At 39.8% G+C, this 25,639-nt stretch overlaps 1 pseudogene; it reads right to left on the reverse strand.

Annotated features, from left to right (window-relative positions):
• The window catches only part of LOC139165454 (uncharacterized), a 186,195-nt pseudogene extending 178,705 nt beyond the window's left edge, over positions 1–7,490 (reverse strand).
• Positions 7,491–25,639: the final 18,149 nt, after the last annotated feature.

Below are 25,639 nucleotides of genomic sequence, written 5' to 3' on the forward strand. Positions count from 1 at the left end.
CTCTTGCTATCTCTTTTTCTCTCTTATTTTCTTTCTCTCTCTCTTGTTCTTTCTCTCTCTCTCTTTCTCTCCCTCCCTCTTTCTCTCTCTTTTTCTCACTTTCTCTCTCTTGTTTTCGCTCTCTCTCTTGCTTCCTCTCTCTCTCTCTCTTGTTTTCTTTCTCACACTCTTTCTCTCTCTTCTTCTCTCTCTTGCTATCTCTTTCTCTCCCCCCTTTCTCTCTCTCTCTTTCTCACTTTCTCTCTATCTTGCTGTCTGTTGCTCTCACTCACTCTCGTTCTCTCTCCGTTCTTCTCAGCGGAGGCTGGCAAAGGTGATATTCAATGTCGGGGGCGCGCGGGCGGTTGCGTGCGCTCCCTACCCCCCTGCTAGCCGCTCGGAATATTCAAAATAAGAAAAGCCTTCACCGGCAAAGGTTTTTCTTATTTTGAATATTCCGAGCGGCTAGCAGGGGGGTAGGGAGCGCGCGCAACCGCCCGCGCGCCCCCGACATTGAATATCACCTTCGCTGGCCTCTGCTGAGAGAACACCTGCCCCGTCTCTCCTGCAACCCCCTTGCTGAGAGCCCGGGACGAAAGTGCTCTCGGCAAAGGTGAGACGGGCAGGGCGTGCGTTCCGGGTGTGGGAGGAGCCACGCCGAAAGGCAGGAGACAGCGGAGGAGGAGAGGGGGCTGGCGGGGGGCAGCGGGGCGGCTGCGGCTCCCTTCCTTTCTGCTGCCAGCGCCTCCCCGCCCCCCCCCCGCGGGCTGGCAGGGGGATGAGGAGCACGTGGCCGTGAAAAAGGGTGCACACGGGGGTATTTTGGTGTGCACGTGCACACACACGCGCAGCTTTCGGGGAAGCGATGAGAAGCCATGGGCGCGAGGGGGCCGACTTTCAAAGCAACCTTTGCCGGCCTCCCGCGGGAGGGTGCCAATAGCGGCGGTGGCAGTGGGGGGCAATAGCGGGGGGCGAGCCGCCTCGCGGCACACCTGACCATATCTCGCGGCACACTAGTGTGCCGCGGCACACCGGTTGAAAAACACTGGACTAAACAATGTCGTTTGGCGGGCCCCAGGGGAAGAGCCTTCTCTGTGGCAGCCCCGGCCCTCTGGAATCAACTTCCCCTGGAGATTAGAACGGCCCCCACCCTCCTTGTCTTTCGCAAGTTACTTAAGACCCACCTATATCGCCAGGCATGGGGGAACTAAGACATCTCCCTCAGGCTTATTATATCTCATGTTTGATGTGTATGTGCTGTATGGTTTTTAATTGTTGAGGTTTTTATATATTTTATTATTAGATTTGTTCCATTGTTATACTGTTTTTATTACTGTTGTGAGCCACCTCAAGTCTTCGGAGAGGGGCGGCATACAAATCTAATAAATTGAATTGAATTGAATTTTATGTATACTGAGAGCATATGTGCCAATGACAAATTCCTTGTGTGTCCAATTAGACTTGGCCAATAAAAATTCTATTCTATTCTATTCTATTCTATTCTACTCTACTCTACTATATTCTATTCTTGAATTAAAGCAGGCTTCTGTCTGGAGAAGATCTCACCTCAATACTCTTTCTGGTTTTTATTTTTTAAATTTTTCCATAGTCTCCTGCATTTTCTTTTCTTTCTTTCTTTTGTATTTTCATTACTTTTTATCTGTTTAACTATAATGTTTAATAAGATTGTTATTTTAAAAGGAATATTGTAGAGTTATTTTACTGTATTGGAGCAATTGAAAGTACTTGTTTTGTGGAAACCAACTAATTCTTGGTGCATACACAGATACAGGCACACATATATCTTTTTTATATTATGTACATATGCAAAGTTTCATTGGTATTAATTAGCTTTGAGTAGCAATTTTTAAGCAATGCTCCCCCTCCCAAGAAAATAAACTAGGAGGCTAGAAACAGCCTGTTTCAAAACTTCTGATGGGCCCAGTAAATTCGTATTTTAACCTCCCCAGGCTCCAAACGTTTCCCTGGAGCCAGGGGAGGGTAAAAACAACCTCCCCCATCCCTCTGGGGGCTCCCTGGAAGCCAAAAACTCCTCCAAGAGTGCAAGCCCAAAATCAGCTGGCCAGCACACACATGCACATTGGAGCTGAGATAGGGCATGCCTAGCTCAGATATGCCCTCAGAAATGGCTCTGCGTGCCACCTGTGGCATGCAGAATATCTCCAAGACCGCATGAATCCCAGTGACCGGTTATGTCCCACAAAGTTGGTCTTCTCCGGGTCTCGTCGATGAAATAATGTCGTCTGTCAGGACCCAAGGGAAGAGCCTTCTCTGTGGCGGCCCCAACCCTCTGGAAACCCCCCCCCCCCAGAGATTAAGACTGCCCCCACCCTCCTTGCCTTTCGCAAACTCCTTAAAACCCACCTCTGCCATCATGCATTGGGAAATTGATTCCTCTGTGCTGTTTCCGCTTTACGTATGGTTTGTATGAGATGTATGATTGTTTTTATATTAAGGGTTTTAAATTGTTTTTAACTATTGGATTTGTACTGTTTTGTTGTTGTGAGCCACTCCGAGTCTTCAGAGAGAGGTGGCATACAAATCTAATAAATAATAAGGTTCGCCATCATGGTTCTAGAGCAGTTATTTTCAACCTTTTTTGAGTTGCGGCACATTTTTTACATATACAAAATCATGGGGCACATTGAGCAGGGGGGGGCTAAAAAAAGTTTGGACAAAAAAAATTATCTCTCTTCTTCCCTTTTGCTCTATTTCTCTCCCTCTTTCTCTCTCTTCCTTCCTTCCCCTTTCTATCCATCCCTCTTTCTTTCTCTCTTCCTTCCTTCCCCTCTTTTTTGCTCTCTTTCTATCTCTCCCTCCTTCCCTGCCTCTCTTTCTCTCTCTCTTGCTTGCTTGCTTTCTCTTGCTTTCTCTCTCTCTCTCTCTTTCTCTCTTGCATTCTTTCTCTCTCTCTCGCTTTCTCTCTCTCTCTTTCTTTCTCTCTCTTTCTCTCTTACTTTCTTTCTTTCTCTCTTGCTTTCTTTCTCTCTCTCTCTCTCTTTCTCTCTTTCTCTCTCTCTTGCTTTCTTTCTCTCTCTCTCTTTCTCTCTCTTGCTGAGCTTTGTGGCACACCTGACCATGTCTCGCAGCACACTAATGTGCCACGGCACACTGGTTGAAAAACACTGTTCTAGAGCATATGAATTATTGATTCTTTTATAGTCAAAATTCAGCCCTAGCAGGGGTGGGTTCCTCCCAGTTCAAATCGGTCCGGTAGCGATTCGCTGGTGACATCATGATGACATCACTGACCTGGTTCTCTGCCATCTACTTTTATCAATTTTTTTTGTTCTGAGCATGTGCAGAAGTTGAGTTCCCAGCACCATGCATGTGATCGCCATCTTGTTTATGGCTTCTTTCCCCCTTCCGATTTTTTTCCACTGTGCATACACATGCACACATTCACAACACATATGCACCCACATGTCATGCCCACACGGAAGAAGGAAGGAAGCAAACTGGTAGTGAGGTAAGTAGGAACCCACCCCTGAGCCCTAGGCATGGGAACAAAATGATACTGATCGCTCTGGTGGATGACCATTAGATGGTCTAGTTTGGAGAAAAGCTCTTTTTAGTCTACTTAGATCTCACAGCAGTTACTATGAGGGTTGGGAGCCACTTCAAGGCGCTTCCACTCATACTACATCTGGCAGTTCTGGTTAGAGTCACACTGTAACACTGCTCAACCTCCTAGGAATTTCAGTGTGATGGTCCATAATATCAGTACTTTCCTCTATGCTATTTAAAGTCTATGTAAAACTATTGGGGGGGGGGGGGTTGTTACCAATTAGTTTTGATAAGGTTTTTCAATATGTTGATGAAATGCAGTTATATTTTGACACTGCAAGCCAGATTCTGAACTGATATCTAGAGCAGTGTTTCCCAACCTTGGCAACTTGAAGATATTTGGACTTCAACTCCCAGAATTCCCCAGCCAGCAAATGCTGGCTGGGGAATTCTGGGAGTTGAAGTCCAGATACCTTGAAGTTGCCAAGGTTGGGAAACACTGATCTAGAGGCTGCAATGATCTGGATTGGATGAAACAACCCTGATGCTTTTTTGGTGGTGTTTCTAATTTATTTACCTGGATTTTTACTATATATTGTTATCTGTTCAAAATGCATTAGGTTTGCAGTGCAAAATAATAAACACTAGAAAATAAATTAATTTTAGATCCCAGCTTTATATGATCAAGAGTTAGGCAGCGGTGACATGAAAATAATTGCAAAGATAAGAACAGGCATGGCCAAAATTATTGTTGTTCTTTTCACATTCCCACTAGAACTGCAGGGTGACACTGAAAAAAGGCCAATTGAATAAATGGAAATTTGCAGTCAGTATGAACCAGATTAGTCAATTGGAATAGCAGAAGTAAATATCAGATAGTAACTCAAGCATGACGACTATGATCATAGTGTAGTGTTTCTGTATACACAGAAACAATGGAATGATTTGGCAATTAGTGGAAATACATTCTTTAAGCTTTCAAGTCATGCCAAGCTGAAAATTGTGGTCAATTCATTTGGGAGAAACAGGATCAACCTGGATTTCACGTCAACATTTGTAATTAAACTTATGCATCGCCTTTATATAAGAGTCTCTTGTAAACCCATGGTGGTTTTGATATGACACACACAAAATTTCTTGGAAACTCTCATTGATATGATGACATCTCATTTCACAATAAATCTGTGTTTATTATTATTGCTGGCTATCCCTCCATGTTCATTGGCCATATACTGACAACATAGAAATTCAGCTATGGTGAGCAGACCAAATGTAGCTCATACAGTGGTACCTCTACTTACAAGCTTAATTTGTTCCATGACCAGGTTCTTAAGTAGAAAAGTTTGTAAGAAGAAGCAATTTTTCCCATAGGAATCAATAATAATAATAATAATAATAATAATAATAATAATAATAATAATAATAATGATGATAATGATAATGATAAATATAATGATGATGATGATGATGATGATAATGATAATGATAATGATAATAATAATAATAATAATAATAATAATAATAATAATAATAATAATAATAATAATATATTAGATTTGTAAAAGCAAATGTAAAAGCAAATAATGCAGGCGACTGGGGAAACCACAGGGAGGGTGGAGGCCCCGTTTCCTACCACGAGATTCCTAGAGGGGTCCTATGGAGGCTTCTCCCCGCCTTTTCTCATTGAATACTTTGTTCTGTATAAAGTTGAATGTGCACAACAGCATGTGAAATTGATTGTCAATCAGTGTTGCTTCCTAAGTGGACAGTTTGATTTCACAGAAATTTGATTTACTTGCAGTTATATTGTGTTGTTTAAGTGTTATATTGTGGAGTTGGAGTTATATTGTGTTGGTTTGAATAGTTTACATACATACATACATACATACATACATACATACATACATACATGCATAGAGGGGGTATGTTCTAATCGGTTCTTTAGAACTGTTAGTAAACTGGGTGATGACGTCATGGAGCCGATTCAGCTGGTGTCAATCCATGGGTGCCGCCATCTTGTTTTAAGCTTCTGTGCATGTGCAGAAGCTACATTTTGGGCATTGTGCATGTGGGCATGCATGAAGCTCACATGTGCCCATGCGACATGGCCACACAGTGTGCAATGTGCACACAGCTACATGGCACAGGAGGAAGTGAACCAGGGTAAGTTGGAACCCACCCCTGATACAAAAATGCTAGTTTCTGGCAAATGCACTATTTATTATTTACAACTTTTCTATGGCCTGTGATAGGTTCATTTTAAACATTTCTTCACCTGACAGAAGTTGGCCATGAATTTCACATCTCTAAATCATGATAGTTAGCCTGCAGTAGTGTTTCCCAACCTTGGCAACTTGAAGATATTTGGACTTCAACTCCCAGAATTCTGGGAGTTGAAGTCCAGATATCTTCAAGTTTATTTTATTATTTATTTATTTATTTATTTATTTATTTATTCATTCATTCATTCATTCATTCATTCATTCATTCATTCATTCATTTGTCCAATAAATAAATACATAGGAAAAAAATAGACATGTGATAATATAAAAGAGGGTGAAAGTGAACTTAGAGGAAAGGATATATGAAAGGAAGAGAATATATAAGATAGGTGAAAGAAAGGAAAGACAATTGGACAGGGGACGAAAGGCACACCAGTGCACTTATGTACGCCCCTTACTGGCCTCTTCTTCTTCAAGGGAAAAAAAAAGGACTCCACAGCCCAGTTGCCTTTTGAAGCAAAAGTCACACTTGAGACAACTATGACCTGGATGACTGAGAATCTCCACAGACAAGGCTGCTATTCATTTCTTACCCTATATTTGTGATGACCATTTTAAACAATCAAACACACTTAAAAATATAGACAGTATTTTTGTTTTGTTTTTTAGTATCTCAATACTGGAGCTGGTAAATGAAAAACAAATCCAATTGATATTGACCTAAAGAATCTTAGGGAACACATAAATAGAACCACTAATATATAAACCTCAGATATATTGAACTTCTCTCAAGCATTTGAAACAAAGTTTTGACTGATAGTGCCTTCAATGTTTTTATATTTCTGTTATCATTTGGGAAGATAGACATTTTTAAACGCCTGAAAAAAATGTAAATATTCTACCCAGAGCATTTTGACTTTGCGTTTACAGGTTTGAGAATCCTTGATGGGGAATGGAATGACAATACCAATATGAATGTATCCAGTAGTTCCATAGTTCATACTTGGTTCAGGACAGATAAAATAGAATTTCACAAATTATGCTTCCTGGGACAACCTTTTCTTGCAGAAATTTGTTATCTGGCACTGCCTGTCATACCTTTCCATCCTTCTCTAATGCCTGCATTTGTTTTAATATATATGTATATAAATTTTGCTGTCCTCGGCAATAAATATCACACCTGTCATCCTGAGCTATCAATATGTCACAGAAGCTGCTTTTCCATCTCATGCAGCTGAGATGAGCTTTCGGAAATCTGGCTTCAAGCATTCATCCCTTCTTAGTTCAGGAACCAAGGTAATCTGCTCTAGCCATTTCTACACTTTTGACCGTATCTGAAATTCTAACTACTATACTGTAGCCTAGTAGTCCCACAATCGTTCAAAATTCCGCCAATGCCAAAATGGAAATAACATCATTTTTTAAAAAAAATTGGTTAAAGTTTGAGGTGGGGTTCTCAAAGCCCCTTGCCAATACCAAAAGAGGCAACTTTGTCAGAATTGCAATAAGCAGTCAGTAATATGTTATTGGGGTGTATGGGGTGCTCAGTGAGGAGTAGCACCTCTGATATAGGGGTATGTTGTGTCCTTTTAGGCAGCTCATTTAGAGCAGCTTTTAAGGCGACTTGTTCACCTTTGGTTCCCACCTGTCACTCAGCTCTCACCTGTGGCTCCTAGTAGCTGTACCATGCACAACGGCCACATCTCGGGCAACAGCTTCAATAGGCTGGAGAATCCAGGCTGAGAGTAGCCAATGGGTCATTGACCTTTGGCAAGATAGGGATAGAAGACATCCTAGTCAATCACTAGGAGAAGGGAAATTCTGACTACAAACCTCCACTGCCTTGTGGATATATAGGGGGGCGTTTGCCCAGGTTCGCCTGGTGCATCAGTTGTGGCTCTATTTGGACAGGAAGTCTTTGCTCACTGTCACTCATGCCCTTATCACCTCAAGGTTGGACTACTGCAATGCTGTCTACATAGGGCTACCTTTCAAGAGTGTTCGGAAACTTCAAATCATCCAAAATGCAGCCACGCGAGCGGTTATGGGCCTTCCAAGGCATGCCCATATTTCATCAACACTCTGCGGACTGCATTGGCTGCTGACCAGTTTCCGGACACAATTCAAAGTGTTGGTTATGAACTATAAAGCCCAACATGGAATAGGACCAGACTATCTCTGAGACTGCCTTCTGCTGCACAAATCCCAGCGACCGGTGAGACCCTACAGAGTTGGTCTCCTTAGGGTCCCATCAACCAAACAATGTCGGCTGGTGGGACTTAGGGGAAGAGGCTTCTCTGTGGGGGCCCCGGCCCTCTGGAATCAGCTCCCCCTGGAGATTCGCACTGCCTCCACCCTCCTTGCCTGCCGAAAGAGTTTAAAAACACATCTTTGGGGTCAGGCCTGGGAACATTAGACCTTCCCCAGTCCATTGAATGTCGTTAGTGTGATTATTGAAAGAATGAAAATGAATGTTTTAAGTTAGAATTTTAAGAATCTTTTTTGTATATTAATTAGATAAACTGTATTGTTTTATTTTTAGTATATGCTGTGAGCAAATCCACGGAGAGGGGTGGCATACAAGTCCAATTAATAAATAAATAATGGAAAAGACTTCAGCAGTAAATGTTGGGGCAAAATCTGGAGCCGGAGTCCCGGAAGCAGTTCATGACTATGTACAGCCATGTTCTGATAACCTCTGCAACATAGCTGTAACCAATCGTATTGGCTTTTGCCATTCCATTGGATTATTTCAGAGACATGGAGAGGTGAGAATCTACTGCTAGTGTAACAGTCTATCCTCCATACTAACCTACCCAGGCTTCGTGTTCTGGGGAGTCCAGAGCATGTACCACTGTATTTCGAAACCGAAGGATGCCAATGCAATATGTTATTGTTGGAAACTACTGCTAGGAGTTAGAAAAATATCGCATCATTAATCAGATAATATTATCTAAGTGCATCTGATTGCACATAACTCTGTTTATCCTTTCTTCTCTGTTTCTTTATTTCCTTGCACTGTCTGAAGTAGTGCCAATAATACACTCCCTGGAAAAACTGCATTCTTCCTCTGAAGTTGCTATTCAATTTCTAGACTTACTGATGTTTCTCTGTAAATAAAAATGTACCTGAAACTTTTCAAGCAATTGACTATTCCTTATAATTCTTGCCAGTGAAAAAAAATATGAACTGTAGGTATATATTCACCAATCAAAAAAAAAAGAGTAATTAAAAAGCCTGAATGAGCAAAACAATCTTCCTCTGGTACAAAAACCATTAAAAAATTGCTTTAATCTTTGTAATCTTTTAATCTTCCAAATTATTCCTCCCTAAGTGACACCTATCCTATGTCCTTTCATGAGATCATTGTAAACTGGTTTCAGAAGATCAATTTGGGGCTTGTATGTAGGACATAATGCAGTATTTCCAGTAATAAAATAAATAAATCAAATAATAATAAACCTAAAATAAAATTGGTAATTTAAATTGTATCTTTAATTTGATCAAAAACCAGCACCACTGACTAAATGAAAACTGTGATTAAGATACAATACTTATAAAGTCAAATTCTGGACCAGTAACTTTTCTAAAAAAATTTATAATGATTTAGGACATACAGCACATTGTAGTATACATCATGGGACGTCATCTAAGTTAACTAGCCCCATATAATGTAAAGAAATATCAGCCAAAGCTTATATCAACAACTTGGAAATACTGATATTCCTAAAACTTAATTGTAAATCTGATTCTTAGTGGGAAATCAGCAGATTATTCCAATAAATATTCCAAGAGATTGTGTTACGATTGGAGATTAGAATGTGATAAATGCGATATTTTGTTGTTTCCTCTTTTATATGATTTTTCATACAGCGTTTGGTTTATTTTAAAGATGGATTTATTTATTACCTTTGAGAATGGTACATTTTGTGTTGCTTAAACTTGGTGATGTTTCTGACTGTTTAGCTACCCAGAGCCTCTGGAAACATGTAGCAAAAAAGTGAATAACTAAATAAAGCAATTATTCACACGCAAAAAAGCTTACATATATCGGATGAAAAAAAGAGAGAGAAAACTGAGGTGCACATACTTATGACAGCTGAACTTTCTTGGTGACTTCTCCAAGCAATTCAGGTAGGAAGAGATGTAAATTTGCTATAGTACAGTGATGCCGAACCTATGGCATGGGTGCCAGAGGTGGCACACAGAGCCATATCTGCTGGCATGCGAGCCGTTGCCCTAGCTCAGTTCCAATATGCATGTGTGTGCCGGCCAGCTGATTTTTGACTCACACAGAGGCTCTGGGAGGGCATTCCAGAGAGTCTCGGGGGGGCTGGGGAGGGCATTTTTACCCTCCCCCAGCTCCAGGGAAGCGTTTGGACAGTGTGAAACACAAGCCTACTGGGCCCACCAGAAGTTGGGAAACAGGCCGTTTCCAGCCTCCAGAGGCCTCCAGGGAATGGGGGAAGCTGTTTTTGCCCTCGCCGGGCATTGAATTATGGGTGTGGGCACTCAAGAGAAGAATGATAGCGGGAGCACACTATCTTTCAGCACCTGAGGGGTTCGCCATCACTGCTATAGTGTATTAGTTAATGATCCTTAGAATCAGATTATCAATATATTTGAATTTAATCCAAATATCACAAATCAGAGAACAATTAGATACACAAGCTGGCAAATACCCTGTGAAAACTGATATTTGTATCACAGTACAATAAAAGTAGCACAGTTTACCTAGTGGTAAAGATTCATATTCAAATAAAGAAAGATCCCCTTTCTCTAGGAAAAGTTGTAGTTTAGGCATGTCAATCAACGAGCATCTTATTACTCTAACTGGATTCTATATACGCTGTCTACAAATGTGTGGTAGTTTTTTATTTTTTAAGATTTAGCAGTACTAACTCTTCCTGAAAATCTCTAATGGAATTATGTCTTTTATTAGCTGTTTTCTTCTCAGACAACTAACAATTAGATTCATATTTCTTCCAATATAAATATAATATTTTTAAAGTTACAGGCATGCAGAACATTGTAAATTACCTTAAATTTCAGTTAACTTGCCTACAGAGATTAAGAAGGAAATCTTCAAAGCTTCTCACAGTTTATGAAAAGATGCACAGAACTAAACTTGGGACTGTTAGCATCTACACTGAACTGCATTTTTTCTCTATAAGGCTACACTATTAAAAAATGTTGTTTCACTTGAATTGTTTCTGACTTTAAACAATATGTGTTCATGAAATTTCTCCCAGCTATATTTTAACCAAATTTTTTAGGACATTTTTAGCCACACTAATGCTATGTAAATTATTCCCACAACTGATTCTGTCATGGGAGAAAGTACCAAAAAAAATTATAATTAGGTTCCCTCCCCCCAGTCTAATCTGTGAAGTTAGTTGCGAATGGGATGGAGTGGAGTGAGGTGGGGTGGGATGGGGTGGAGTGGAGTAGGGTGTGTTGTGTTGTGGTGGTGTGTGGTGTGGTGCAGTGGGATGGGATGGGAAGGGGTGGGATGAGGTGAGGAGGGATTATTATTATTATTATTATTATTTATTAGATTTGTATGCCGCCCCTCTCCGCAGACTCGGGGCGGCTCACAACAGTGACAAAAACAATATATATTGACAAATCTAATAATTAAAATCTAAAATAACAATTATACATTTAAAAATCTAAAAGCAAGGAACCCGAATATAACAAACATACATACAGTCATATCATGCAGTAGAACTACATAAGCAGGGGGAGATGTCTCAGTTCCCCCACCCTTGATGGCAGAGGTGGGTTTTAAGGAGTTTATGAAAGGCAAGGAGAGTGGGGGAAATTCTAATCTCCGGGGGGAGTTGGTTCCAGAGGGCTGGGGCCGCCACAGAGAAGGCTCTTCCCCTGGGTCCCACCAAACGACATTGTTTTGTTGACGGCCAACTCTGTCGGACCTAATCGGTCACTGGGATTCGTGCGGCAGAAGGCGGTCTTGTAGATACCCTGGTCCGGTGCCATGAAGGGCTTTATAGGTGATAACCAACACTTTGAATTGTGACTGGAAACTGATCGGCAACCAATGCAGACTGTGGAGTGTTGGTGTTACATGGCCATGGGATGGGGTGGAGTGTGGTAGATGGAATGGAATATCTCAGTGCCTCCTCCACTCATTTTATGATAAACATGGCTTTACTTCTTTCTTCTTTGACTGGAGAAGTGTATGTGTACCTTTGTCTGCCTGATTTGTGTGTGTGTGTGCACGCACACAAGTATTGTAAACTTACCTTTGCCACCAGGCTTGGGGCCACTAGACTCTAGACCTCTGGCCAACGAATGTGATGTATGTTTGTTGTTTGAATGGGAAGGAGTTTTAATATTATTGGATTTTAAGATTAATTAGTTAATGAATTGGATTTAAGATATTTATATTGTTTTTTATGTTGTAAGCCTCCCCGAGTCCTCGGAAGGGGGCGGCATATAAATCCAATGAATGAATAAATAAATAAAATATGTGTTGAAAATGGAATCCTATGAATCAATGTGCATTGGGCAAATTTACTGCATTATTATCTCTACTCATTGTTTTTGTTGTGCTTTTTTAAACACAACAAAAATATTTTTTTTAAATATATAAAGTGCACGTTACAGCTATTGTTAACATCTTTTTAACATGGGGAGGGGGATATTTTCTTTATTAGGCAGTTTTTCCTTTAGTTCCATCATTTATTAGGGAGCTAAATATTTAGAAAAATGCCTTGGTTAGTGAGACTATTAGTCCATCCAGCTCAGTAGTGTTTACACAGAATGGCACCAGGATTAGGTTTTAGAATGGGGCTATGCCAGTTACGAAGCAGACTTATGAGATCTGCCAACATAGTCTCAAACTCAGCCACAGCAGATGGCAGTACTTAATAGAGGCTGCTGGAGCCCAGTTTTCTCCAGACAGAAGTGCACAGACTCATTCATAATAGTATGCCAACAAAAATATATGCTTCTGAAATTTGTATACGGCATTAAAAATAACTGATAATTACCTATTTTGTTGTTGTTTAAATTACATCTCCCTCTCCCCCAGAAAAAGATTAACAATTGGAAAAAATTACACAAAGGAAAAATATGCTATCATTAAAATATTCAGAAAGGTATTTTGAAACCCTGAAAAGATTTTTTTTTAATTTTCTTTTTCCCATTCCTAATGGGAATTCTTTTTCCCATTCATAGAATAGAATGGAATGGAATGGAATGGAATGGAATGGAATAGAATAGAATAGAATAGAATAGAATAGAATAGAATTCTTTATTGGCCAAGTGTGATTGGACACAAAAGGAATTTGTCTTGGTGCATATGCTCTCATATAAAAGAAAATATAGATTTGTCAAGAATCATGTGGTACAACACTTAATGATTGTCATAGAGGTCAAATAAGCAATGAAGAAACAATCAGTATTAATAAGATATTGCACAACAATATTGCACTCGCACATATTAGCAGAATAAGCTACTGATAGTGTTAATGATGATCAACAGGAGTTGCATGCAAAAATCAGTGAGGGAATGAGATCTATTTCAGAAACAAATTAAAAAGTCTCAAAAGTAGAGGAGGAGGGAAAAACCCAGTGAAAATGTGAGGCATTTTTAACCTGCATAATATGCATGTGGTTTGACCCACAGCAGGGAGAAAGAGTTGCCTAAATGTCAAAATAAAGAAAAATAGGTAGTTTGTTTTTACCTGAAGCCTTTCCTTGAATTTTCACTATATTTAGCAACATTTTAGCACCGGCACAGTAACAACTGAACATTGCTTTCCTAAAGTACATAGCCTAATCATCACTAAGGTAGCTTTGGCTTCAATTATACAATTCAGATAATTTGAGATAATATTCAGATAATGTCACAAATTATTTCCAAGTGTAAGGTTGACAAGGCTTCCCAGTCTCATTTGTGAAGTTACCGGTAGTTGTTTCTGAAATGGAATAGAATGGAATTTATTTATGGCTCAGAACTGAAGAGATGCTCCAGTAAAATAAAGATAAAATCACAGCTCACACAATAATCACAAAATCTCCAGAACCATAAAGCCTGCAAACTTGAAATTTGCCACGTAGGTTCCTCTTGGCTTCTAGGTGCTCAGTAAGAAAGAGTTTTTCAAAAGGACCATCAGAGCATGAGTATTTCTTACATCATCATCATCATCATCATCATCATCATCATCATTATTATTATTATTATTATTATTATTATTATTATTAACAAGGCGTACTACTCCCCCCTCCTCATCTGAAAAGAAATCTGATCCAAATGTGAAACACAAGCAGAGGAGTTTCAGTTTTGCTTTTGCTTTCACAACAGCAAGCACAGTTTAGCTAAGCCACGCAGTCTCTTTCCTGTCTCCTTCTTGCTCACACAGCATATACTATTTGAGTTTCCAAACACCCCTCAACTCTCTCACACACTAACAGGATGTTAGCTAGATGAAGACCAATGGATGCTGGTAGGCAGAGACAGATTTTTCCTCCTTATTTTCCTCCCCAGTTCAGACAAATCTGTTAAGTGTCAATTTCTACTGTAGTTAAAGGGGAAAGAGGCAAAAAACACAGGAAACAGAGGAAAAGATTTACAGATGGGATTGGACTACATGGCATTGGACCAGAGTACCTCCGGAACCGCCTGCTACTGCACGAATACTAGCGACCAATAAGGTCCCACAGAGTTGGCCTTCTCTGGGTCCCGTCGACTAAACAATGTCATTTGGCGGTCCCCAGGGGAAGAGCCTTCTCTGTGGCGGCCCCAGCCCTCTGGAATCAACTCCCCCCGGAGATTAGAATTGCCCCCACCCTCCTTGTCTTTCGTAAACTACTCAAGACTCACTTATACCGCCAGGCATGGGGGAGTTGAGACACCTTTCCCCCAGGCTCTTTTATACTTTGTTTTATGTTTGGTATGAATGTGTTATTTGCTTTTTTAAATAATAATAGGGTTTTATATGTTTTTTAATATTAGATTTGTTCTACTATAATATTGTTTTTATTATTGTTGTGAGCTGCCCCGAGTCTTCGGAAAGGGGCGGCATACAAATCTAAGAAATTATTATTATTATTATTATTATTATTATTATTATTATTATTATTAAAGCACAAGTAAGAGAAGCTACCTTTTCTGCCATGACCATGTGGCATGCTCTAGAGCCAGTTCACCTGACAGCCTGGTCATCCTCCAACCAAAGAACAAAACCAGATCCTGAACAATTCATCTGAGGGACAAATTTAAGGTCTATGCTATGCAAATAATGTCTTCATCTATAACAGAAACTTAGCTTACCATCTCTAATGAAATAATACAGTCGCTTTTTAAATTACTCATTATTTTTCAAGCTTTAAGTGTTAATTTATCAAGACCCTGGTTTCGTAGGAAAGCACAGATATCAGCTACAGTGATTTGAAGCACAAAATGGCTACAAACACACACACATACATACACACAGTGAAGTTTGCAGAATCTGTCAACAGCTATTCTCTATTGAATATTCTCTCTTGAACTGTTAAACAGCTAACTTGTCAAATATCCTGCTGAAAGCTCTGATCTGACTGTTTTTAAAAAATTATGCCAGCAGCAATCTGGTTTTCATAGTTGGAAATTCTATAGTTCTATAATTTTTATTATAAGAAAAAATAATTAAAAACATAACAAATTTTCTTATGCTAATAATACACTCCCTATCCATTTCTCTAGCCTCAGTTAAGATAAGATGACACAACTTATATCGGTGGCAGCCCTGACCCTCTGGAATCAACTCCCCCTGGAGATTAGGACTGCCCCCACTCTCCTTGCCTTTCTCAAACTCCTCAAAACCCACCTCTGTCATCAGACATGAAGGAATTGATTCCCCTGGGCTGCTTCCGCTTTACGCATGGTCTCTATGAGATGTATGATTGTTTTTATATTAAGGGTTTTAAATTGTTTTAAGTATTGGATTTGTACTGTTTCTTGTTGTGAACCACTCCGAGTCCTCAGAGAGGGGTGGCATACAAATCTAATTAATAAAAATAAAAATAAAAATAAAAATAAAAATAAAAATAAAAATAAAAATAAAAATAAAAATAAAAATAAAAATAAAAATAAAAATAAAAATAAAAATAAAAATAAAAATAAAAATAAAAATAAAAATAAAAATAAAAATAAAAATAAAAATAAAAATAAAAATAAAAATAAAAATAAAAATAAAAATAAAAATAAAAATAAAAATAAAAATAAAAATAAAAATAAAAATAAAAATAAAAATAAAAATAAAAATAAAAATAAAAATAAAAATAAAAATAAAAATAAAAATAAAAATAAAAATAAAAATAAAAATAAATAAATCTGTGCTCTAAGCTGCTCTTTATTCTACAGAGAAAACACAGGTGGAGTAAAAATATTCCTAACAATAGTATTTTATGTATCTAAATTGTGAGAAAGCAAGGATATATATATGAGTGTGCAAATGAGAAGATTTTAATTAAACAAAATCAATTTAATTAAGGATTGAGAAGGAAGAAAATCAATTGATTTTTTAATATGTGAGGAAGTAGTTGGGAAGTAATCATGTTAAAATATTTACTTAATATAATTTAAGTTTCTTTTTGTGATCTCATTTTAATTGTTTCATGCTGCACAAGAGGAATTAACTCATCCACTTTCAAAGAAGTATACCACTGGTTATAAAATCATTTAATCAAGACAAAAAAAAAAGCCTATTCTCTTTACTCTTTCCTTCTCAGAAATTATTATTCATCTGTTTCACCCCATCCTCTATACACTCAGCTTCTTAAAGCTCCTTGTCTGGATTTAATGATGAAGATGTGGTTCAGTTACTACATTAAAAAAATGGATTGAATAGATTAATACTTAAAGTGTAGATCACTCTCAACCCTGTCCTGTCTGTACCATGCTATTCATCAAAACCTTTTAAGTATTGATCTATGAAAGTTTCTTTCTCTGGAAATTTCATCTAACAAAGGCAAAAACATATCTAGGGAGGCCCATGATTGTTCGCGTGGCCACATTCTGCACGATCTGAACACTTTTCAAAGGTAGCCCCATGTAGAGAGTGTTGCAGTAGTCGAACCTCGAGGTGATGAGGGTATGAGTGACTGTGAGCAGAGACTCCCTGTCCAAATAGGGGCGCAACTGGTGCACCAGGTGAACCTGGGCAAACGCCCTGCTCGCCACAGCTGAGAGATGCTGTTCTAATGTTAACTGTGGATTGAGGAGGACGCCCAAGTTGTGGACCCTCTCCAAGGGGGTCAATAATTCCCCAGAGTGATGGACGGACAGATGGAAGCATCCCAGATCTGCCCACTCTCACTGGCCAGCTCCCAGGTTTGCCCACCTTTCAAGCCGCTTTCAATCTTATTCAGCTTGGTTTCCACCTGCCTCATTTCTGCTGGCTCCACTTTCACCCGTCTCACTTCCACTCAGCCTAGCTTCCACCCACTCAGCTGCCAGGTTGCCTTTGTTCCCACATACTTGGTCTCAACACTCGCTCAGTGGTCTCAATGCCCTGTCCAAATTTCCCTCAATTCCCTTCAATCCAGGTTGCACATTAGAGACAGAGATAGAGGCAGAGGCGGCTCGCAAGAACGGCCGCCATCTTCCACCATAAGCTAATCTTCTTGCTTCATTTTTTCTTCGCCAATTGCCTCAAATCGCCCAGAACAAGCCTCCAACAGCTTAAAACTCAGTCGCCAATCTTCATCAACTGGGCAGCATTAAAAATGCTGACTCAAACTGAATTCCATCTATCTAAATTCCAGATGTTATGCCGTAGTCTGGTGTAGCAGCGCCTACCAGCTTCCTCCTGCTGCCCCACTGGAACTTTAGAATTTCAACAAATCTCGTATCTGTATTAATTTGAGTAGATCACAATATGCACATACACTCATATACAGAAAAATGTCTGACTTCTCAAAGGCAGATTCTAGTGTTGGTTATGACCTATAAAGCCCTTCATGGCATCGGGCCAGAATATCTCCAGGACCGCCTTCTGCCGCACAAATCCCAGCGACCGGTTAGGTCCCACAGAGTTGGCCTTCTCCGGGTCCCGTCGACTAAACAATGTCGTCTGGCGGGACCCAGGGGAAGAGCCTTCTCTGTGGTGGTTCCGACCCTCTGGAACCAGCTCCCCCCAGAGATTAGGATTGCCCCCACCCTCCTTGCCTTTCGGAAACTCCTTAAAACCCACCTCTGCCGTCAGGCATGGGGGAATTGAAACATCTCCCCCTTGCCCATGTAGTTTTTGTGTATGATTCAATTGTGTGCTTGTTTTTTATATATTGGGGCTCTTTTGGATTTTTTTAAAAACTTAAAACTGTAATTTAGATTGTGAAATATTAGATTTGTTACTATGTTTTGTTTACCATTGTTGTGAACCGCCCTGAGTCTATGGAGAGGGGCGGCATATAAATCCAATAAATCTAATCTAATCTAAAACCAGAATCCCTCTGAAGCTGCATTCTAAAACACTAGCAACACATAGAGATAAATAGGCAAAATGCAGGTGAGTCAATCAAAGATACATGGTAAATACAATTTATCACTTGGATAACTACACCACATGTGTATCTTCTCATAGTGTCTACAGGGACAATTTTCATGACTCAAAAATGCTCTTCAACTGCAAACAGCTTAACAGGATATTCTCAACTTCTCCCTGGAGGCTCCTGCTATCTCTTCCAGGACCAGCTTCTAACGTTGCTCCATTTAACCCTATTACATTCTAATGAGAGATCTCTCTTGTAGAGGACATATTGGAAGGCAAGTGGCCCTTAACAGCGGAGCAGTGGGTTGCCACTTTAACCTTGATATTTGCACATCTTTTCCTGACTTGAGTTGCAGAAAAGCAGGATTGGAACCAGCTGAACAGGATTCATTCTGTAAATGGCACATCTTTTTACATCTGTATTTAGTAGCAATTGTATTGTAGGAGTAAGGGGAAGGAAGGGGTTATAACACTGCAGGCAGCTTTTTAAAATATTATTTATTTCTAAAATGTCTATTCTACTTTCAAGCGATAAGGAACAGCCCAATGTAATCAAATAGTCAAATTAATTTGCAATGGCGGAAAGAAAAAAGGATGGTCTTTGCATGTGGCTGGGATGGTATTTCCTGGTTTAGATTAGACATGATCAACCAACATCTCTTTGCCTGCATGCTAATTTCTATGTCTTCTGTAAACAGTAAGTTCAACACTCAGGCAGCTGCTTACTTTTGGAAGGGGGGGGGGGAGAAGAAAAGAAAGGAATCAGAAAGAAGCAAGACCACACACTCTCACTTTTGCTCCCTCCTCATCCATTGTAGATTAGTTCCATTGTTGTAGAAGAAATATGTGATTCTGCAGGGACATTTATTAGACTGCAAAAAAGTCTTATCTTCTAAATCAGTGTTTTTCAACCAGTGTGCCGTGGCACACTAGTGTGCCGCGAGACATGGTCAGGTGTGCTGCGAAGCTCAGCAATAGAGAGAAAGAAAGCAAGAGAGAGAGAAAGAGAGAAAGAAAGAGAGAGAGGGGAGAGAAAGAAAGACAGGGGAGGAGGGAGAGATAGAAATAGAGCAAAAAAGAGAGGAAGGAAGGAAGAGAGAAAGGAAGAGGGATGGAGAGAGAGAGGAAGGAAGGGAGAGAGAGAAAGAGGGAGAGAAATAGAGCGAAAGGGAGGAAGAGAGAGAGGGAGAGAATTTTTTTGTCCAAACTTTTTTAGCCCCCCCACTCCCCCCTGCTCAATGTGCCCCATGATTTTGTATATGTAAAAAATGTGCCGCAGCTCAAAAAAAGGTTGAAAATCACTGTTCTAAATCATCTTACTGCTATGACCCAAGATGCAGATCTCATCTGGATATTTTTTTTTATTTGCCCAAGAACAGGTTGCATTTGTTCAGTACATTAATCCTAGCAAAAACAGCAAGTATATCCAAATTCAGATTCATTTCCCAGGCAAGGCCCAGCACTGCAGAAATTGCCATTGTATAAATCCAAGAAGAGCAGAGAGACAATACCCAAGAGACCTCTGGGGGAAACCGTGACTCCAGAGTCATACACGCTGGCTCTACTGTTAGAAACATAGCAACATAGAAACATAGAAGACTGACGGCAGAAAAAGACCTCATGATCCATCTAGTCTGCCCTTATACCATTTTCTGTATTTTATCTTAGGATGGATATATGTTTATCCCAGGCATGTTTAAATTCAGTTACTGTGGATTGACCAACCACGTCTGCTGGAAGTTTGTTCCAAGGATCTACTACTCTTTCACTGAAATAATATTTTCTCATGTTGCTTTTGATCTTTCCTCCAACTAACTTCAGATTGTGTCCCCTTGTTCTTGTGTTCACTTTCCTATTAAAAACACTTCCCTCCTGAACCTTATTTAACCCTTTAACATATTTCAATGTTTTGATCATGTCCCCACTTTTCCTTCTGTCCTCCACACTATACAGATTGAGTTCATTAAGTCTTTCCTGATACGTTTTATGCTTAAGACCTTCCACCATTCTTGTAGCCTGTCTTTGGACCCATTCAATTTTGTCAATATCTTTTTGTAGGTGAGGTCTCCAGAACTGAACACAGTATTCCAAATGTGGTCTCACCAGCGCTCTACATAAGGGGATCACAATCTCCCTCTTCCTGCTTGTTATACCTCTAGCTATGCAGCCAAGCATCCTACTTGCTTTCCCTACTGCCCGACCACACTGCTCACCCATTTTGAGACTGTCAGAAATCACTACCCATAAATCCTTCTCTTCTGAAGTTTTTGCTAACACAGAACTGCCAATGTTGCGTAAACAATATGCATATCAAATATGAGCTTTGAATAGAGCTGCAACACTATCCTGATGCAGTGAAGACATTCTCCTATAAGCACTGAAATTGTCCTCTGGAGTCAGTTTTGAAGGCAAATCCTGTCCTTGATTCTCCTTCCTTCTGCAGCCTCCAAGTCTTAGAACAGCGGTGTTAAACTCAATTTCATTGAGACCAGCATCAGGGTTGTGTTTGATCTTGGGGGTCAAGTGGGAGTGGTCAGGGTGGGTGTGACTCATGTCAGGGCTACTTGTGGTGGCCCGAGCACTCTGCCAGCGAAAACAGAGCTCGGGAGGCTGTGATGACCTCCTGAAACCTTCTGCCAGCGAAAATGGAACTCGAACCCTCCCAAGCTTCATTTTCACCGCCAAAGGGTTGCAGGAAGCTGGCACAGTCTCCCGAGCTCTGTTTTCTCTGGCAGAGGCACTGCGGGCTGATCCTTCACCGTTTCCAGGGCAGCCCTGTGGGTCAGATCTAAGACCCATGGGCCACATACAGCTCGCGGGTCTTGAGTTTAACACCCCTGCAGGGGTGAAATGCAGATGGATCTATCCGGCTCGTGCGTGGTGGTAGCACCAGCATGGGAGGCTGCGCCCCCCAAGTTGTCACTTCCTGGTTTTCATCCTCTGCGCATGAACAGAAGGCTTTGCACATGTGTAGACAAGGGTGCACATTTAGTGAGCCAGTAGGAAAGGTAAGTGCATTTTAACCCTGCATCCCTGCCTTAGAATAGTGGATAAGGTAGTTCTTGGGATGGTCAGAGAACAGAAGAATTTAGTGATCTAACAATGGAAACCTGTGCTGGAAACTGATTGTCTCTGCCGAGATCAGGAGCACTTCTATTCACAGAAGGGTGACACTAAAACCAATCTCATTGCTCTTGGATAGCCCAAAAAGCAAGAAAAGGGTTTCATATACAGTGGTACCTCGTCTTACGAACGCCTCTTCTAACGAACTTTTCGAGATACGAACCCGGTGTTTAAGATTTTTTTGCCTCTTCTTCCAAACTATTTTCACCTTACGAACACAAGCCGCTGCTGCAGGGATGAAGGGGTTTCTTTTTTTTTCTTTTTTGAAGAAAGAAAAGGGAGGGGCGGCTTGGAGACGGAGAGTTTGCATTAACAAAGCTAGGAGAATAGAGTGCTTGCAGAGGCACTGAAAGGGTGTCTTTTGAAGAAAGAAAAGGGAGGGGGCGGCTTGGAGACGGAGAGTTTGCATTAACAAAGCTAGGAGAATGGAGTGCTTGCAGAGGCACTGAAAGGGTGTCTTTTGAAGAAAGAAAAGGGAGGGGCTCCCCCTTGCCTTTCTTCCTTCCCACTCACCCTTTAGCCTAGCCTTGCTTCTTCCACCCGCCCCCTTTCACTGCTCCTCCCTGCCCTCTGTTCACCTCCCTTCTGAAGTTTGGGATTTTTCTGAAGGATTTGCACGCATTATTTGCTTTTACATTGATTCCTATGGGAAACATTGTTTCGTCTCATGAACTTTTCACCTTACGAACCTTGTCCTGGAACCAATTAAGTTCGTAAGACAAGGTATCACTGTATATTATACTACATATGGGATCTCTGCTGCCGAATCATCCAACCTGCAGAATCAGATTCAAGTAAGCTGTGCTATGGGCTATTAAATGTTAGGTTTTAGATCAACCTGGCATGCTTTCTGAATCACACAAAAGAAAAGGGATGAAAGATGTTCACCTGAGGAAGTATAACTTCTTTCCTTGGCTTTAACTCAGCAGTAATTTGTATAAAGAAAGAAAGCTTTGACTACCCTGTAGTAAATAAACAGGCTGAATCATGAATTAATTTTATTTTTTTACCAGAACACTGTCCAACTCCTGAGAAACCTGCCAAGCCCTATAAATAAAAATAAAAGTTTAAATCTTTCCCTGGTGGTTTTCCATCCCCCCCACCCTCCATTATAAGTTATGATCTTTGCAGATTGTACTAAATAATCAATATTAGTTTTAAAATGCTATTTTCTCCGGGGGTTAGTGTGCTGGGTTTTTGGTAATGAAATATAATAATGTTCACCAGGTTTATATATCATATGTACATTGTAAAATAAACATATGACAGGAAATTGGATTGAATTTCTTCTCTGTAAAGTCTCAAGAATCTTCTGTTTGAAGCTTCTTAGTCTGTATTTGTTCTGCCTTTACAGAGTAGAGATGTCTTGAATGTAACTTGAATTTGCCTGTCTCCTGAAATTACCTGTATTATCCATGAGTCTTCTGTGCTACCTTATCTTGGCTGCCATGAAACACAGTCATTCAAAGAAGCAAACTTAAAACTAATTGCCAGAGACAAGTGTTAATAGATTTTAATAATGCTTTATTAGAATTTATGCAAATTGGGCTGCGCTGAGAAACCAAATAAAATCCTAGTGTTATAATCATTCTTTTTTTTTTAAATCTGTTGTTTTAAAATGCAGCTGAAAGAACAGGAGAAGAAGCCGTTTTAATTAGTGCTTTCTGACAGGATTGTTGATGGAAACGTTCTCCTTCCGAGCAGAAATAGGTGTCACAAAAATTAGCTTTAAAACTGTGAGGTTCATAATTCATTAATTAGCACTGATGTCTCTTTTCCAAGAATGGTTACTTAATACAAATATTAATCTGCAGATTTAACACTAGTGTTTCGCATCTTAGCGATTACTAAGTTGTTTTTTGCAGGAATTAGATACAGAGCTCTCTACTATAGCAGCCTAGCCCAATCTAGTCCTGATAGTTCAGTCTACAAGAATGGCTGGAAATTCTGAAACTATGGCCACAATAAATGTGATGCATGGTGTGATTAGATTGTTTGATTGATTAATACATTGGGTTTTTAGCTGTAGTTTTTTAATGTATTAGATTTGTCTTGTACGGTTTGTTTTTATATTTATTCTATGAGCCGCTCTGAGTTTTTGGAGAAGGGTGTCATACAAATCTAAATAATAATAATAATAATAATAATAATAATAATAATAATAATAATAATAATAATAATATAGCTGAAACTATGTTAGAGAACACTTCCATAAAGTATCTGTTTATCATAATCTATGAATCTGTCTTACATTAAAAAAAATTATATAACCTGATCAGTAGTGATGGGCGAACCCAACAGTGTTCTGGTTCGGCAAGTTCGGCCGAACCTGAACCAGAACCTGAACAGTTCGTGGCACCAAAGCTCCGCCCCTGGAATCCCATCGTTTTTTATTTTTACGGATTTTTTATTTTGATTAGAAGGTTTTCTTGAATCAACGTAATAAAAAATTGGGATATACAGTAGAACCTATGGTCACAAACACTTCTGACTATGACCAAATTGGGTTTCAACCAAAAAATTCACAATTTTATTTTTTGCTTGTAGTCAATTTCCCCTTTCATGCCATTTTATTTTATTTTATTTGTAAGCGACAAATTTCCAAAATTAGGTTCAGGTCACAACCAAATTGAGTCATGACCAAAATTATGGAACAAATTATAATCATGATCAAAGGTTCTAATGTATAGCAATATTCCAAAAGAATTTCTATTACAAAAATAAATAGGTTTCTTTTTTTATTTATACTTCAATACAGAGTATAACCATTTATTTCAGCCTTTTAACGTGTATTATATTCCTCAAAAGCAGAATCTCCTTCTATTTTTCCACTGGCAAATTGGCATCTGCTAAAATCCATGTTCTTAATAAAATCTGGGCTAGACTATATGTAATATTAGGGAACTAATACATCATATTAGAAAAGGAAGTTTTTAAAAAAAGAAAGAAAAGGCATTTAAAACTTTATAACTAATCAAGAATCAGAGTTTTGCAACTGGAACTCACAAGGTTTTTAAAGAATAAGTTGAAAAGCACCATTGGAGTAAATCATTGAATACGTAGTTTTTTCTTCCCATGCTTATTGAGTTCCTGATAAAATTCTACTGACACAGAGAGAAAAGAAATGCAGGTAGTCCTCTATTTATGACCAATATTCACACCAATATTTTTGTTGGTAAGTGAGAAATTTGTTGAGCAGGTTTCCCCCCATTTTACAACTTTTCTTGCCATATTTGTTAAGTGAATCATTGCAGTTGTTAAGTTAGTAACATGGGCATTAAGTGATTCTGGCTTCCCCATTGTCAGAAGATTGCAACAGGGGATTACGTGACTCTGGAACACTGCAACAGTCATAAACACAACTTAGTTGTCAATCATCTGAATTTTGCTCATGTGATTATAGGGATGCTGCAACGGTTGCAAGAGTGAAAAATGATCGTAAGAAAGGGGTGGGCAGCAGGCAGGACGGGGTGGAACACAGTTCTACCGGCGGAAATGAAAATGGCTGCGCAGCTCCAGCTGATCGGTGGCTGTCACTTCCTGGATTACTGGTCTCGGCTTGACTCTCCTTTTTTTCCCCTGCTTCTGCGTCTGCACTCCTTGCTTTTTTCCTCTTTCCTCCTTCCTGGCCTCGGACGAGCTTCCCTCTTTCCTGCCAGGCTCCCCTCCAGCTTCACACAGCCACCTCCCACCTGAGGTGCAAGCAGATGGCGTGGGTGGAAGTGGCGCTGGCAGCATTTATGCTTCTGGCAGCACCCATTCGCCTAACTACCCAGCCTGAGGCAGGGGGCAACCCAGGAAGGAAAGCATGGAAACGCGAAGCAAATTGTCACCCCAGCGAGCGACACTGGTAAGGGTGTAAGTCGAGTATTTAACAGTTCAATTGAATGATGATGATCATTCAAGCCACTCCCAACTGGTCACGTGACCATTAAGCCACTCCCACAAAATAAGCCAAACCCACAGTGTGGCAGTGAAAATTTTGGCTGCCCATTACTGATCATCAGTCACTTTTTTCAATGCCATTGTAACTTTGAAAGGTCACTAGATGAAACTGTTGTAGGTTGAGGATTACCTGAATATACCTATTATGTATTAATCCTTTCTCACTAAAGGATTCTTAAAAATCTCAACTCCTTTCCCTCAGGTAATGAAGAAATATCTGAATTTTCAAAATCTGTGCTATTAAAAATGACCTAAACTAAATAAAAATTCTCATTCAACTGCACCAGCCAGTATTCCCAGTATGGATAGGATCATATCTTACATGCTTTCCATGTAATTGTT

The sequence above is a fragment of the Erythrolamprus reginae genome, chromosome 3 (genome assembly GCF_031021105.1).
Source record: "Erythrolamprus reginae isolate rEryReg1 chromosome 3, rEryReg1.hap1, whole genome shotgun sequence".
Classification (NCBI taxonomy): Eukaryota; Metazoa; Chordata; class Lepidosauria; order Squamata; family Dipsadidae; genus Erythrolamprus; species Erythrolamprus reginae.